This window comes from Desmodus rotundus, chromosome 4 (assembly GCF_022682495.2).
Source record: "Desmodus rotundus isolate HL8 chromosome 4, HLdesRot8A.1, whole genome shotgun sequence".
Lineage (NCBI taxonomy): Eukaryota > Metazoa > Chordata > Mammalia > Chiroptera > Phyllostomidae > Desmodus > Desmodus rotundus.
This window is the reverse complement of record NC_071390.1, coordinates 39,294,310-39,308,699: the sequence shown is the minus strand read 5'-3', so window position 1 is coordinate 39,308,699 and position 14,390 is coordinate 39,294,310. Positions and strand designations below refer to the sequence as shown.

General features: G+C 44.1%; 1 pseudogene; it reads left to right on the top strand.

Moving 5' to 3' along the window:
• Positions 1-2,178: 2,178 nt before the first annotated feature.
• LOC112305322 (proteasome subunit alpha type-5 pseudogene) overlaps positions 2,179-14,390 on the top strand; it is a 100,220-nt pseudogene continuing 88,008 nt past the window's right edge.

Sequence of the window (14,390 nt, the reverse complement as noted above, 5' to 3'; positions counted from 1 at the left end):
TGTTTTCTGACTTACGTAAATTATTTGTGTTCCTTCTTATTTATCTTCCAAGTGGATAGCTCTGGGAAAACAGGGTACATTCTCCGAACAGCTATGCGCCGTTCTTTTAAGCTCATGGAGTATCTTGTGCACAGTGGGCAATAAGTCACCGATTGGCTAAAAAGTCTCAGAATTCACAGCTGTTACCACCAAGTTGTTTTGCCTTATTGTTTTGGGCTTGATTTTATTATTATTATTATTTTTGGTTATATATCAAACATACACCTATGTTCTATGCAATGTAAGTTAGTGGAAGGGGGGATTGTTTCTAAAACTTTTGGAATAAATTTATTCCTGTGTTACTTTTGTTATAGTTTGATGGACAATCTTTACTGACAGTGGTTCCTGAAGTCTTTGCTTTGAGGAGCCATAAACAAACACTGAGATTCAGAAGCACTTTCAATTTATAACGAAACTGCCTTGAGTACTCATCATGCAAAGGATGCTTCTTAATGTCTGAGAGTGAGCACTTTGTATTCTAAGTTTGAATTTTTGCTTACCGGCATGTATTTTTTAAGCAGGGCATTGCCTGATACACAATGAGAGGGGCATGTCTCTTTGGAAAAACTGAAGGTAATAATGGTTAGAGTGGGAATTATTCAAAAGCTACTCTAAGGACTTACTAAATGAAAAGTCAGGAGTATAGATTAGGGTCACGAGTTAGAGCCTTGAGATCAGAAGGAGCCTTGAGGTTCTCTTGGGAATAATGAGGCTGACCTTTTAGGAGGGCAGCTTTGTGGAGATGGTCGTATAGATAACACCTCAGATTCACGTGCAGAGGGACACGTTTTGGGTAAATGCATTCAGCTGCCTTTGGCTTTGACTTTAGAGCTGCGACAGCTGTGGGAACTGCTCCTGGGTTTGAGATGGCTTTCAAAGAACCAAGGGCTCCTTATGTAGCTCTGCTTAAGGGTGGCCATTTCGTATTCCTCTGAGGGCCCCAGGGAACAGAGATGGAAGTGTCTGAGATGCGGGGGAGGAGGGAGGAAGTTCAGGAAAGAGGCTAGGTCAACCAGACTGCTTGTCAAATAAGTGGAGGAGGCGTGGGGGGAAATGGTCATTCAGTGTTTCTCTTTCTCTTTGCTAGGCACCTTGTCCAAGAGCCACTCCTATGACCCCTGATAAGAGGTGGTCGCTGTAGTGAATTACTCCCTTTTGTGCAGAAAAGCAATCTCCCATCCCTGGTGGGGCCTGGATTTGTAGGATTTCCTGCACTGAGCCTGGGGTTCTGTTGCCCTCTCCCCACTGCTCTGACCTCCGTTAGAGTTGTTCTGGGTCATAGATAGGGCAGAAATAACTGGTCACCACGGGATTGTACCCTCCTCAAAAGCGTTGCTATGCTGGGTGCTTTGATTGGCCCCAGCCCCCTGGGGCTCTGTGGACACAGACAACTTCTCTGTGTTGCCAGCTTCTCTGGCCCCACTGCTGTTCAGGCCTGGACAGGGGCAGCCAGGAACATTGGTCTGCTGGCCGACACTGGGAAGGGAGACCCCGAGCACCATCTATGGCTGGCCCCACAGGCAGGCTGACCAGATAGCTACCAGTGCAATATGGTTCAAAGAATGCTGAAAGGTCGGGCAACCGTATCATTTATTATCAACAGGGGGTCACTTCTGAGAGTGAAAAGTGGAACTAATTAATAATTATGTTAAGGCCACAGGCAAAAAACTGGAGTTGTCTCTGGCAAACCTAGAATCACTCTTCTGAAAGGTATCTTGGTCCCAATTTAATTTAACAATGTTTCTTAAGCACCTCTGCACCAGGCATTGTCCTCTCCCTTAACTGGACACAGATACGTGGATAAGTAATGATAGGATAGCAGGTTAAGTGAAATAATGGAAGCATGTGCAAAGATGACAAGGGGAGGGTGCAGTTACTCCCTGGAGCAGGGATGGGGAGGATCCATGGGGAAGGTGTTGGTCTGAGAGTTTTGAAGGATTAATGTTTCATGGGCATATAGGTGAAGATGGGGGTTCTAGAAGGGGAGAGCAGCGAATGCAAAGCCACAGATACTTGACAGTGCATAGCACATGTGAGGGAGTTGAAGAAGTGTGGCACTGATGGTGAGTGAAGTGTGAAGTTGGAGTGTCAGGAGATAAAGCTAAACAAAGCCAGGTCATGAACAGCCTGCTGTACGCCATGCCGAGTAGCTTGGATGCACTTGCTCAGAGCCAGGCTGGCCGCCTGCAGCCCATGAACTCAATCGAGTCTACCACTTGTTTTTGTAAGTCAAGTTTTATCAGAGTGCGACCCAGCTCATTCATTATGTATCACGTACAACTGCTTTCAATCCGCAACAGCAGAGGTGAAGAGTTGCAACAGACCCCATGGCTCACAAAACCTAAAGTATCTGCTCTTTCTTTACAGGGAAAGTTTGGTGACTCCTGGCTAAGAGCCACAGTGGAACCATTGAAGGAATTTAAGTAACAATGTACACACATCTCTGACTTAGAAAGATCTCATGGGGAGGAGAGAAGATAGACTGGTGGGGGAAGAAAAGTGGGAGGCTCCTGTGGCAGGATTTTATTCATGAAATCAACTTTATTGAGGACCCATGGTATGCCAGACGCTGTGGGAGGCTGGGAATTCAGAGATGAGGACACAATACACTGCCCACGGCAACTGCAAGTCAGACAAGAAAAGGTAAGGACCTGGACCAAGGCAGTAGATAGGAGGATGGCAGGAGAGCACGAATCAGAGAGAGGTTTAGAGAGATGGAGCTGGAGATGCCAGGGCTCTGGCTTTGGAAGTAGGTGGTTGATGGTGCCCTTTTCTGAAATGGGGACTTTGAGTAGAAAGCAGCTTTACTTGCACTTAGCACCCCCTTGGCCTTCTTGAACTCACCACATTTGCCCTGTTGGATAAAGTCCTTAGGAGCTTTCTGGAGACATAGATGTGTTTATTAAAAATTTTTATTTATTGATTTGAGAGAGAGAGAGACATACATTTGTTGTTCCACTTATTTATGCATTCCTTGGTTGATTGTTGTATGTGCCCTGACCAGGGATCAAACCTACGACCTTGGTGTATCAGGACAATGCTCTACACAACTGAGCTACGTGGCCAGGACCGAGACATAAATGTCAACTGGATTCAGATTTCTCTGATACTGATACCTGAACAAGAACTAATTTAATAGAATGTACACCATCTTACTTCATTTTCACCTAGAAAAGAGCCATGCTCTGACCAAATTTTGAGGGAAAGATTCCATATAGACCCGTGGGAAAAACTATCCTGTAGCTACTGAACCTAGTCAGCAGATGGAAGGGACTGACTTCCTCATGCTGGTGACTCCGGTACCAGGTTGACACCAGAACACAGTAGATGTTCAACACTTGCGCACAAGATGAAAATCTGAGGTTGAATCACCTAGGGTCCTAGCAAAAACGGGTGGTACACTCAAGGATTTCCATCAAAGCCTGCTTACTGGAAAGCCTATTTCCAGAGGCGAGGGCACGTGAGTGGAAGCAACTGAGATGGTGACGCAGCCAGAGACTAGCAACAGTGGAAACTGTCCCCTCCTCTAGACCTGAAGGGGAAGGAAAGGTGTCACCAAACCCAGGGTGAGTCATAACCAGGAAAGAGGGGCCATTTAGAGAGAGTTGGGGCTGAGCTGAGGCTGCAAGGAATTTCAGCCACTGAGGAAACTACCACCTGGTATGGAGCGAGGGGATGCAGACGGGGAAGAAAAGGGAAAAAATACTCCAATCTCTTACTCTCACTCTCTGATCCACTGATGTCGCCAATGGCTGAGCCCCATCAGAAGCCCCAGAGCAGGAGAGCCATAACAACACACTAGCTAGTGGCCAGCCTCCTGGCACACAGAGCGGGGAAGAGAAGAGCCTCTTTGATAGCTTTTAGTTTTGTAGAACTTGGGTCAGGACACACTCGCACTACTTAATTAGTGACAATATTGAAGTACTTGGACAAGCACATCACTAGTTCTCTAAATGAATATTTGTCATTTGTATATTCCTGCAAATGGTTCTGGCATGCCTAACAAGTGCAGGTGTTTTACTATGAGTCACGGAGAAAGATGGCTAGAGGATCTTGCACAGACAATGCTATGTGTGAGCACCCTTGCACGTAAACGTTTTCGAGTATTCCAGTAGTATAGACGACTGGAAGTGAGATCCCGGGTCAAGGGGAATTCAGTTTACTTTTGATAGACACTGACCAACCACCTGTCTAACAGGCCAATGTTTACTGTAAGGGTATTTGAGCATGTCCATTTCCCATACCTTCTCCCTGGTCCCAAGTGAGGTTAACCACCTTTTCATAGGTTGATCAGTCCTTCGTAATTTTCCTTTTGCAGAAAATACTGGCTTAGAGCTTGGTGTCTGAAGCCACATTGCTATGTGGGTTTAAACCCTGTCTATGCCACTTATTTGCTGGGTCACCTTAGGCAAGTTATTTTCCCATGTTGCTAATGTGTGAAGTGAGTTAATGATGTCATATACCTTTAGGAGTTTGGGAGACTGTGAAGTGCTTAGACGTGCCCAGCACGTGCACAGGGAACTGGATGTAAGGATTAGCTATCATAATGTGTTTGCCCACATCATTTGTGTGGTTTTCTTTCCTGGCAATATCGAAGTGCGAGCAGGACTAGGGACAACCAGGCAGAAGAGAGGCCATTTCTGTGGTGCTGGTCCTGTTTTTGCAATGGTCTCCTGTGCCTGTGACATGACCTTGCACTGATGTAACACTTTGCTTTCCTACCTGGACCACAAACAAGGGCATGTTTTGAATGAGCAGAGGTCATCTCAGTGGCTTGGCTCTCCTGGCATCTTTGGGGTCCTGGGCTTTAGGGATTGGACTAGAGGTTCTCCTAGAGTCAGTTTTGCCACGGGGAGGGACAGCCAAATCCTATGCATTCCTTACTCTGAGCAAGCCCAGAGGCCTCTGAGCTTGGCCAGCCTTTTCTATGACAGCCACCAGATGGAACTCCTCCAGAGCTCTGGGCCTCCGGAGGCCAGGTGTTCTGCACTCACTTGCTCCCTTGCAGCAGCTGAGGGCTGTGGTTGTGGCTGCCTGAGCTATTGCTGCCGTTGGGGAGATCACACGCCCACAAGGGGAATGCCTCAAGTTGACAAAAAAAAACTTTGGAGGAAGAGAAGAGTGGCTTCCTTTATAGGTCAGACTCACAGTTATGCAACTCTGACTGTACGCTTTCAGACTTTCTGTACTAGTGAGGGTCACCTGAAGAAAAATGGAATAGCTCGTATCATAGTCACAGGAAAGTCAGGGGTGTGAGCCACGTTTAGGTGTTACTCAGAGATGAAGGTGTGTGCAGCGAGAGTCCTACAGTGAGTCTGGGGCCGACGTGGCAATGGGAGGAAGTCACTGTCATACCCCCAGCACAGACAGGACCAGCACCAGCCTCCCTCTCTTTTGTTGATTGCTGGGTATGTTAGCTCTAATTTTCATAACAATAGAGCAAGGAAGATAGTATCCTGATTTTAATGATGAGGAAATTCAAGTTTGGAAAGTTCGTCATGACCAAGACCCATCGGGTAGAAAGTGCCAAGTCACATTTTGAAAACAGATCTTTTTTTTTTTTAATTTTTATTGTTATTCAATTACAGTTGTATGCCTTTTCTCCCCATCCCTCCACCCCACCCCAGCTGAACCCACCTCCCTCCCCCACCTCCACCCTCCCCCTTGGATTTGTCCATGTGTCCTTTATAGTAGTTCCAAACAGATCTTTCTGATGTCAAAGTTTATGTTTGTTCTGCTGCCCAAAATGCTGCATAGAATTGCCGGATTTAGAATTGGAAAGGACCTCGGAGTTCATAATTTCTCTGGGCCCGAGATCACAAAGTTAGTTAGTGGCAACATTGAAAGTAGAATCTTCTATCTCCTATTCAAGTACGTTTTCCAGTAGACAAATTTGATTCATAAAAGTCTTTGGTAACAAATTGTTAAATAAGTAATGTGTAATAGCTGGGAGTGAGCTGGGGAAAGTGGAAAATAGTTTTAGCTTATAGAGTCCAATTTTGGCTCTACCGCTTCTTAGCTGTGTGGACAAATTGCCTAATTTACATGAACCTTGGTGTATTATCTGCAAAATGGCAATAATAATAACACTGACATAAAAATACTGAAAATGTTGATGTAAGCTATGGCGTACAGTAGGTAGTTAAATTACCTATCTCTAGAAGAATGATTTTGAAATGGTGTTGAAGGCAGGATTTTCTTTTTTTAGCTCAAGGCAGCTTGCAAGTGGGAGCTGAGAAGGCAGGGCTGTTGGCTGACAGTGGCAGCTGTAGGGCAGAGCCCAGGCTCTAGGGTCCTGTCTGAGTGTGCTCCAGCATCGGCTCCGTGACTGGGTAGCTGTGTGACCTCAGGCAAGTCGCCTAACTGTGCCTCAGTTACTTGCCTGTGGCTGAGAGTAATCATGATATTGGCCTCATCAGGGCTGTGCATGGACTACAGGAGAGAATGCAGGGAAAGCGCGATCATGGCGCGTTAGTGCCGTAGATCCCCAGCAAAGGGGAGTCGTTGCTGTGATAATTAGGAAACCTAGGATCCGAGAGTAGAACCAATGTCACAGAGTAATGATAAACACAAAAGCAGAAAGATCTGCTCTGTGGACCCAGAGTCCATCTTGTAAAACAGTAATTTACTGTTCTGTCTACATACAGCTTGATTTGGGGGGTGGGGAACTCCAATACTGATTGATACAATTTGGCCAATTGTTTTACAAACTGCCCTTTAAAAAGCACGTAATGGTTTGGCTGAAAACATGCAGAAGGGAGCTCTGCCCTCTACACACTAGTGATGGTAATGAAAATGAATCATTATTACTTTGCTGAAGGACACTTGAATAATATATGAAAAGTCTTAAATATGTGTGTTTTTTGATCCATATTTTAGCTTCACTTACAAAATATTTAAGGATGTCCACAAAGATTCATTCATTTATGTATTGGGAAACAACTATTAAGTGCCTCCTGTGTGGCCTTGCCAGTCTCTCGGGATAACACAATAGAAAATGGAGTCACAGTGCTGCCACCATGAAACTAATAGTCTAAGAGGGAAAAGCGCCATTAGCACAAGAATTATGGGACCGATTATTCACAGATATGTTAAATACAATGAAGGAACTGTGTAGGGTCTATGAGTACAAACAACCAAGGGGCCTAATCTAGTCTGAGCAGTCTAGGAAGGCTTCCTGGAAGAAGCTGCATTTTAGCTGAGACCTGAGTGACAGTATGAGTTAGCTATTAAATGGAGAGTGAGGAGGGGCGCTCCAGGCAGATGAAACATCATGTGCCAAGGCCATGATCCCTCCAGCTGCAACATGGCAAAGGATTTGGTGGTTGTGAGGAGCCCATTTCGAAATCTTCAAGCACCTAAATGTTTATCACAGAATTATATACAAGAGTGAAAAGCCAAAAAACAAAACAAAAACAAACCCCTACATGTCTAACTATAAAGACTTGGCTAAATAAGTTATTGCACATGCATTCAAAGAATAAAGGGGACTTGCTCAGCCTCTTTTGTCATAGAAGACTATCTTATGATAAAGAAATGCATAATATGTTGCTTCATGAACAAAAGTCACAAAACTGCACACACTATATAATCCCACTTTTATTCTAGAAGAATTGTATATATGGGCACAGAGAAGTCCTAGAGCACATAGGCTAACATGTTAACAGTCATCATTTCTGGAGGGTAGTATAACAGCATTTTCCATTTTCTTCTCTTTTGTTTATATTTGGGATGAACACACACACACACACACACTTAGTATGAGCATGCTACTTTAGTAACAAGAAACCTTTTTTAAAGGATGTAGTGGTTGGCAGTTTAGTATAGTGGTGAGTTGTAGGGGACTCCAGAGCCAGCCTCTCAGACCTGGCTCTGCACATCTCAGCCCTAGGACTCCAGGTACGTTTCTGTGAGCCTAACTTCCTGTCTGCAGAATGCATTGTGATTGTTGTGATGATTAATTAGTGTAATGTCTAGAAAGTGCTTAGCAGAGTCTGGCCCATTATTAAGAGCTGAACAGTGTGAGTTAGTAACACTGAAAAGAAGTACAATCAACGTTTACAAACACTCACCCCCTAGAAATGCTTCTTTAGGCTGCTTGGTTTTGCATTTAGGCTCGTGTCAGGGGAGGAGCATCACATTCTACAATCGTGGTTGCTCACATTGTGCCTGTGTAGGTAGCAGGGGCGGGTGAGGAGAGTGGGCCAGGGCAAAGCAGACAAAAGGTTTCCATGGCAAACCATGAGACTGGCAGCTTCCTTCTATAGCCTACACCCAATTCCTCTCCTCCCCTCTCTCTACCTCCCACCCTTTTCTCACACCTTACTCCCACCACCTCTTTCCCATTTCCTATGCTAAAGTGTGAATTCCTCTGAGGCCAGAGACCATGTGGTAGACCATTTCCCCCTTAGCAAGCACCTTTTGCTATATTGTGCACAGCTGCACCCTTTAGCTGTTATAAGAAAGGAGATTTGTTAGAACCTCCCCCATTGGGTATGACTTTAGACAGGAGTAGCAAAGGGGGGAAATGGGTGGGAAAGGTAGATGCAAGAGATAGTTAGAGGTGAAGGGAGCACAAACTTTGGAGTCAAATACACCCGAGTTTAAATCCCAGTTCTATTTTTAAAGCTACTTTTAGCTCTACTTTCTAACTTCAGGCAAATTCTTTAACCCCTCTAAGCCTCTGTTTCCTCATTTAAAAATGGAGACAATTTTGTCTGAGTCCTTGCCTATTATGAGGATTAAATGAGGCAAGGTGTGAAAATACCCAGCGTGGTGCCTGGCACCCTGTTTAGATTAGTTTCTTTTCTTCCCTCTAGGGTTTTGAGAAGGTGGTTGACAGAAGAATGCTGGTGCTTGCTGTTCAGAGAACTAGGAAAGCAGAAAGCCAGCTTATTTTGTGGGTGAAGATGAGTTTGACTTCGGGCATGTTGACTTTTAGGCCAAGGCAGCTGATTGGAAGTATCCATCTGGTGACTGAAAAGAAGGATTGGCAGAAATTTCTGAATCATCTTCATAATTTATGCCCATTGTTATGGGAGTAGGTAGAGGGAGATGTTAGCTTTGGAGGAGAGAGCACAGAGAAGAAAAGAAGAAAACCAAAGTTCGGAGTTCAAGATTATGGAGGGGACAGTTTTAACGTTTGATGCAGGATTGATGGATGGATGACTTTGGGTGAAGGTCAAAGTCACCAGAGTCAAGGAGGTCCAGAAACTAAAATCTACACTTGTTTTTGTTACAAGGGAAAAATTCTCATGATCTTTCAACATAATTCATCTGCCAGAGTGAATATAAAATCAGCTATCACTCCTGTGCTCTCTGAATGTACTTGGTACATCCTCTTCTGCACACCGTTGCTCACTCTCCCCCAGGAAGCTACACGAGAGGCGCAACTATACTTCAAGGTCTTGTCCTGGTTTTACCACTGTGAAGATGTTCTCCTCTCTCCAGCCCACTAAGTCTCCTGCCTCAACCTCCTAAAGTGTTTCCTGACTACTGCTTACATAGCATTTATTCTTTATGGCTGGAATGGAAAGTGGTTTTCATTCCACCTGCCAATACCAGTCAACTCCCAGAGTAGAAGATGCTTCCAAATTCAAAGGGAAGATGCCACATGCAGGTGTGTCAAGAGCACTGGCACAGGGAAGCTGGCACACATACTGGGCATTTGCTGACCACAATAAATGGCTATCTTAGTCTGAGTTCCCAAAAAGATGCTGAGACAGATATGTGGGTGCAGATTATTTATTTGAGAAGTGATTCCTAGAAACACAAATGACACCATGTGGAGGATGAGACAAAGAAGGGAAAAAAGTCAGTAAGTATATGTTAGAATGTGGTTACCACTGGAGCCCAGACCTTCTGAAGACTCTGGGAAGCTGTGTGCCTGACCTGTCTCAGACTCTTCCACTGGAGTGTTGGAAGCTGGGCATTTACCCATCTGTTCTCACCCTCCGTTGACTGAAGGTTGTAACCAGTGGTACCAGAGAGAACCTCAGGCAGAAGGCAGGAGGGACACAGATGCCCTCTTGCATCTGTGAATGAAAAGCTGTTGGAATGTGATAAAGGGTCTCCCACAGGTGAACCCAGGTGAGTACAGGAAGGGTGTCCACAGGTCCACTGCAACAGCCTGGTCATATCTTCTGTCCACTGCTTTTCTTCTGATTTCTGATGGCTGCCTGTGGAAAGCAGGTGGCACCGTATTTAGTCAATAAAAATGAAATTATTGTTGATTTGTCTATGAAGTAAGAGAAAAGGGAGAACAATTAAATTCATCAATTATCAATTGGGGTTTCTTTTTAAGGCCCAAGATTGTGCTGGTTGTGTTGGCTGCTACGAAATCCAGCTATGGGACCAAAGCAGCAAGCTTCTAATCTAGGCCATTTTGGTCACACAGGCCTCACCCAGGTCAGAGAACAAGAGAGACAGCGTGTTCCCAGGAAAACAAGTCTAGGTTCTGAGATAAAAGTGGGGGATGGTTTGATGAAGGAATTTCAGTGCGGAGATCATACCCTCCCACAAATGGAGCAGTGTGAATCGGCCTCCATGGAAAGGGCTTGGTTCAGACAGGGTACTGGGCCATCCAGCCACATGACATTTATGCCCTTTACATTTTACAGCTACATTTTATAGTGAGAAGTGCTTACACCTTCAACTTGCCATGGATAATGACTGCCAACAAAACAAAACTAAAATGCTTTAAGAGGTGTGCACCTGTAAAGAAATCTGTACCAAATATGAACTCCTTTCAAAATGTCTCCCAAAATGACTGTATTTGGAGGTAAAGTCTGCGAGGAGGGTCAGGGTGGGGCCTTGATCCTCATAAGAAAAGACACCAGAGAGTTAGAGATCCTGTCCTCTGTCTTTGTCTCTCCCTCTCTTTGCTCACTCCCCACCCTCTTCCTCCAGGTGAGGCCATAGAAGAAAACTCTCACCAGAAACTGAATCTGCCAGCACCTTGATCTTGGACTTCCAAGCTCCAGAACTGTGAGAAAATCATTTTTGTTGTTAAAGCCACCCAGGCTGTGGCATTTTGCTATAACAGCCCAAGCAGACTAATATAACCACTCTAACCCAGCCATATTCAACCAGGGTGAGCAAGAATTTTTAAAGCATGCAATACTTGATTGTTTCATCAGGGGCACTGACCTCTTTTCCCTTAAATTATCAAATAAAAAAATGACAATGTCTAACACAACAATAGCTGTCCAGTGTGACTGAATCAAAATTATAACTAATTTTTTGTCAAATTGGAAAAAATACTTTTTGGTGTGCTTCAGAATTATAGTAATTAGTTTATGTATGCCATGAGATGAAAAATGTTAAAAATTCTCTAACCCCATCCCTAATGGTTCATGCCGAGCTCCCAGAGTGCTACCAACACGAGTCTTACCTTGGAAGAGGGCCTTCTCATCTAACAGTCTCACTACGATGTCCACCACAGCCTTGAGAGAAAATCTGGCCAGGAATTTTATGTCCATCCCAGAAACAGAGAACTGAAGTCCCCAAAGCATTTAGCCCAATGCCTGGCTCCTAGTAGAAGCTCAATAAATGTTTGGTGATGCAACCTTGGAGCACCCCAGGTCTAGAATAAAGGTATCCCAGCTCCTCTCCCAGGGCCCTTCCATCCCTTCTGCACTGCTTTTTCTCTACTGACACATAGTTTAAGGTGCTAAGAAAGGGCTTCCCAAAGCTACCGACAGGCAGTTATTATCTGGGTTCAAGTTCCTAGCTGAGTGATCTCAAGCCAGTTAAAAGTCCTAGGTTGGGCCCCCTAAGAAAATTCCAAATCCAAGTAGTTTATTTGAGAGGTGCAGGAAACACAGTATGGTGGGGGGAAGGTGACAGGGAAAGGAAGACAGCTTGGCAAGTTGTGTTATCAAGCAGATCACCACTGTAGGTCGCTGGAGCTTAATCCCCCTGGGGACCTCTGGGACCTCTGGCACCTCTGGGGATCACAATAGACACATGCCCTTGAGTTCAGTGCCCCCTTCCACCAAGGGCTGAGGGAGCCAGAGTGTTTCTACAATTTGGGTCAACTATGTGTTGATGGCTGCTCCTGGAGAACATTTATTTCCCAACATGCCTGGCATGCTGGAACAGAGCATGACATTCAGGCCTCGTTCTGACATTTGGAAGTTGAGCTAATAGATCCTGAAAGAGTGAGAACCAAGGAGATATGGGTGGGGCACAGATAGCTTCTGACATCTGTAAAAGTAAGACTAGTACCCAATTCATTGGAGGAGTTAATGTTTGTAATGCACTTAGAACATTCTGTGGCAGCGATGTTCAACTCTTTTCATCTCATGGCACACAAACTAATTATTAAAATTCTGCAGCCCACCAACAATGTATTTTTTGCTGATCTAACAAAAAATAGGTATAATTTTGATTCATTCACACCAGATGGCTGTTGTTGTGTTGGCTGTTGCTATTTTTTTTATTTGACAAACTAAGGGAAAACAGTTCAGTGCCCCTGACAGAATAGTCAGGTATTGCATGTTTTAAAAATTCTTGTGGCAGGCACACCAGTTGAAAGCCACTGCTCTATGGTACACAGCTGCTTTGGGTGTGGCAGTATTTCCCACACAGAAACAACAATTTTCTGGTTTCATATGGTCTTCAAGAACCTTGCCACTCTCTATTGAGGGGTAAGATACATTTCCCCTCACGTTGAACCCAGCGGGACTTCATGACTGCCCTGACGAACACAAGACTGTGGACGGGAAGCTGCTGGCTTTCAAGGCTAGATCATAAAAGGTGATACGGGTCCACCTGTCTAACTATTTCTGTCTCTTTTTATATATATACACATGTGCATAGACACACACACACTCACACCCCTTGGGGGTCTTACCCTGAAGCCGCTACACAGGAGAGATCATAGGAAAAGATAACATGGGAGCAGAAAGGGATGGCCAAGGAGCCTGACCTATTGGAGTCATCCAGATTATCCCAGATCAGGTGCCATATGGGTGAGTGAAGAAGCCTTTGAGATACCCCGGCCATGGCGATCTAGTATTTACAGTCACGGGAGAGACTCTGAGACTGACATGCTCAATTATGCTGGATCCCAATTCCTGGTTAACAGAAACCATGAGAGATAATAATCACTGTTATTTGAAGATGCTTAGCTTGAGATAACCTCTTATGTAGCCACAGTAACTGGACCAATGCTTGATCAATAAAATAAATACAGCCTTACCTCCTCTACTTACAACCCCTCCTAACATATGAAAAGGAACATTGATATTCTGGATTCCACATTCTATCAGATGGTTATAGCCCCAGCTCATGCTTTTCTAAGTCATATTTTCACAATGTTGATGTGGTAATGTTTTATGTTAAAGTTATGGAATATGTAAATATGGAATATGTAATATGTAAAGGTTAATATGCACAGACTAGGTTTAGTATTGGACTGGACATTGTGGTGATTTCTCAGTACCCACTTTGCTTGTCCTTCTGGTTGTTTGATCACTTACCTCCAACTCCAGAAGTAGGTCCCAAGTGGTCTAAGCCATCAGGGAATCCTAGGGCTTGTATGGGCCACAGCGATTGGTCCATACAAACCAAGTATAACAATCAGCACTTGGCTTTCCCTAGGACTGGTTAGGGATGGTGTAATCACACTACATCCAGGAATTTTGCTAGGAATTCTGGGGTGTAAAAGCATTCTTCCTCTGGGAAGTGTTGAGCTCAGACATGTACACTTAAGCCATTGCAATCTTTTTGCTACCGTGAGGGAATCCCTCCTGAGGATGGAACCAGCACAAGAAAGAGGAGAGATTGAGAGAATCACAGAGAAATTAGAGTCTTGAGCAAAATATGCCTAAAGCCCAGACTACATCTGCATTTTCAGATATGGGTGCCAAGAATTTACCTTTATTGTTTAAATCATTTTGATACAGATTTTCTATTACTTGTAACCAAAAGTGTCCTATTAATTTAAGTATCAACACATCAGACACTGTCACTAGAACTAATTTATTAATCTAGTGACCAGTGTCACTAGAACTATTCTTCAGATGGGGAAGACTAGAGCAATATTTAACCTATATAAAATTTTTTTAGAAACTAAATTTAATTAATTTTTATTAAATTATTGGGGTGACTTTGGTTAATAAGATCATATAGGTTCCAAGTGTACATTTCTGTGATACATGAGTTGTATACATTGTGTGCCTAGCACCCAAAGTCAAATAATCTTCTGTCACTAAACATTTGCCCCCCTTTACCATTTTCATAAAATTTCCTCACACTCTGTTTGGACATTTCTTTTATAAAATGTTGAGTTTTCCAAGAACATAACTGCCATTTTCCTGGCTACATCTTAGGCATGTGTATGCACT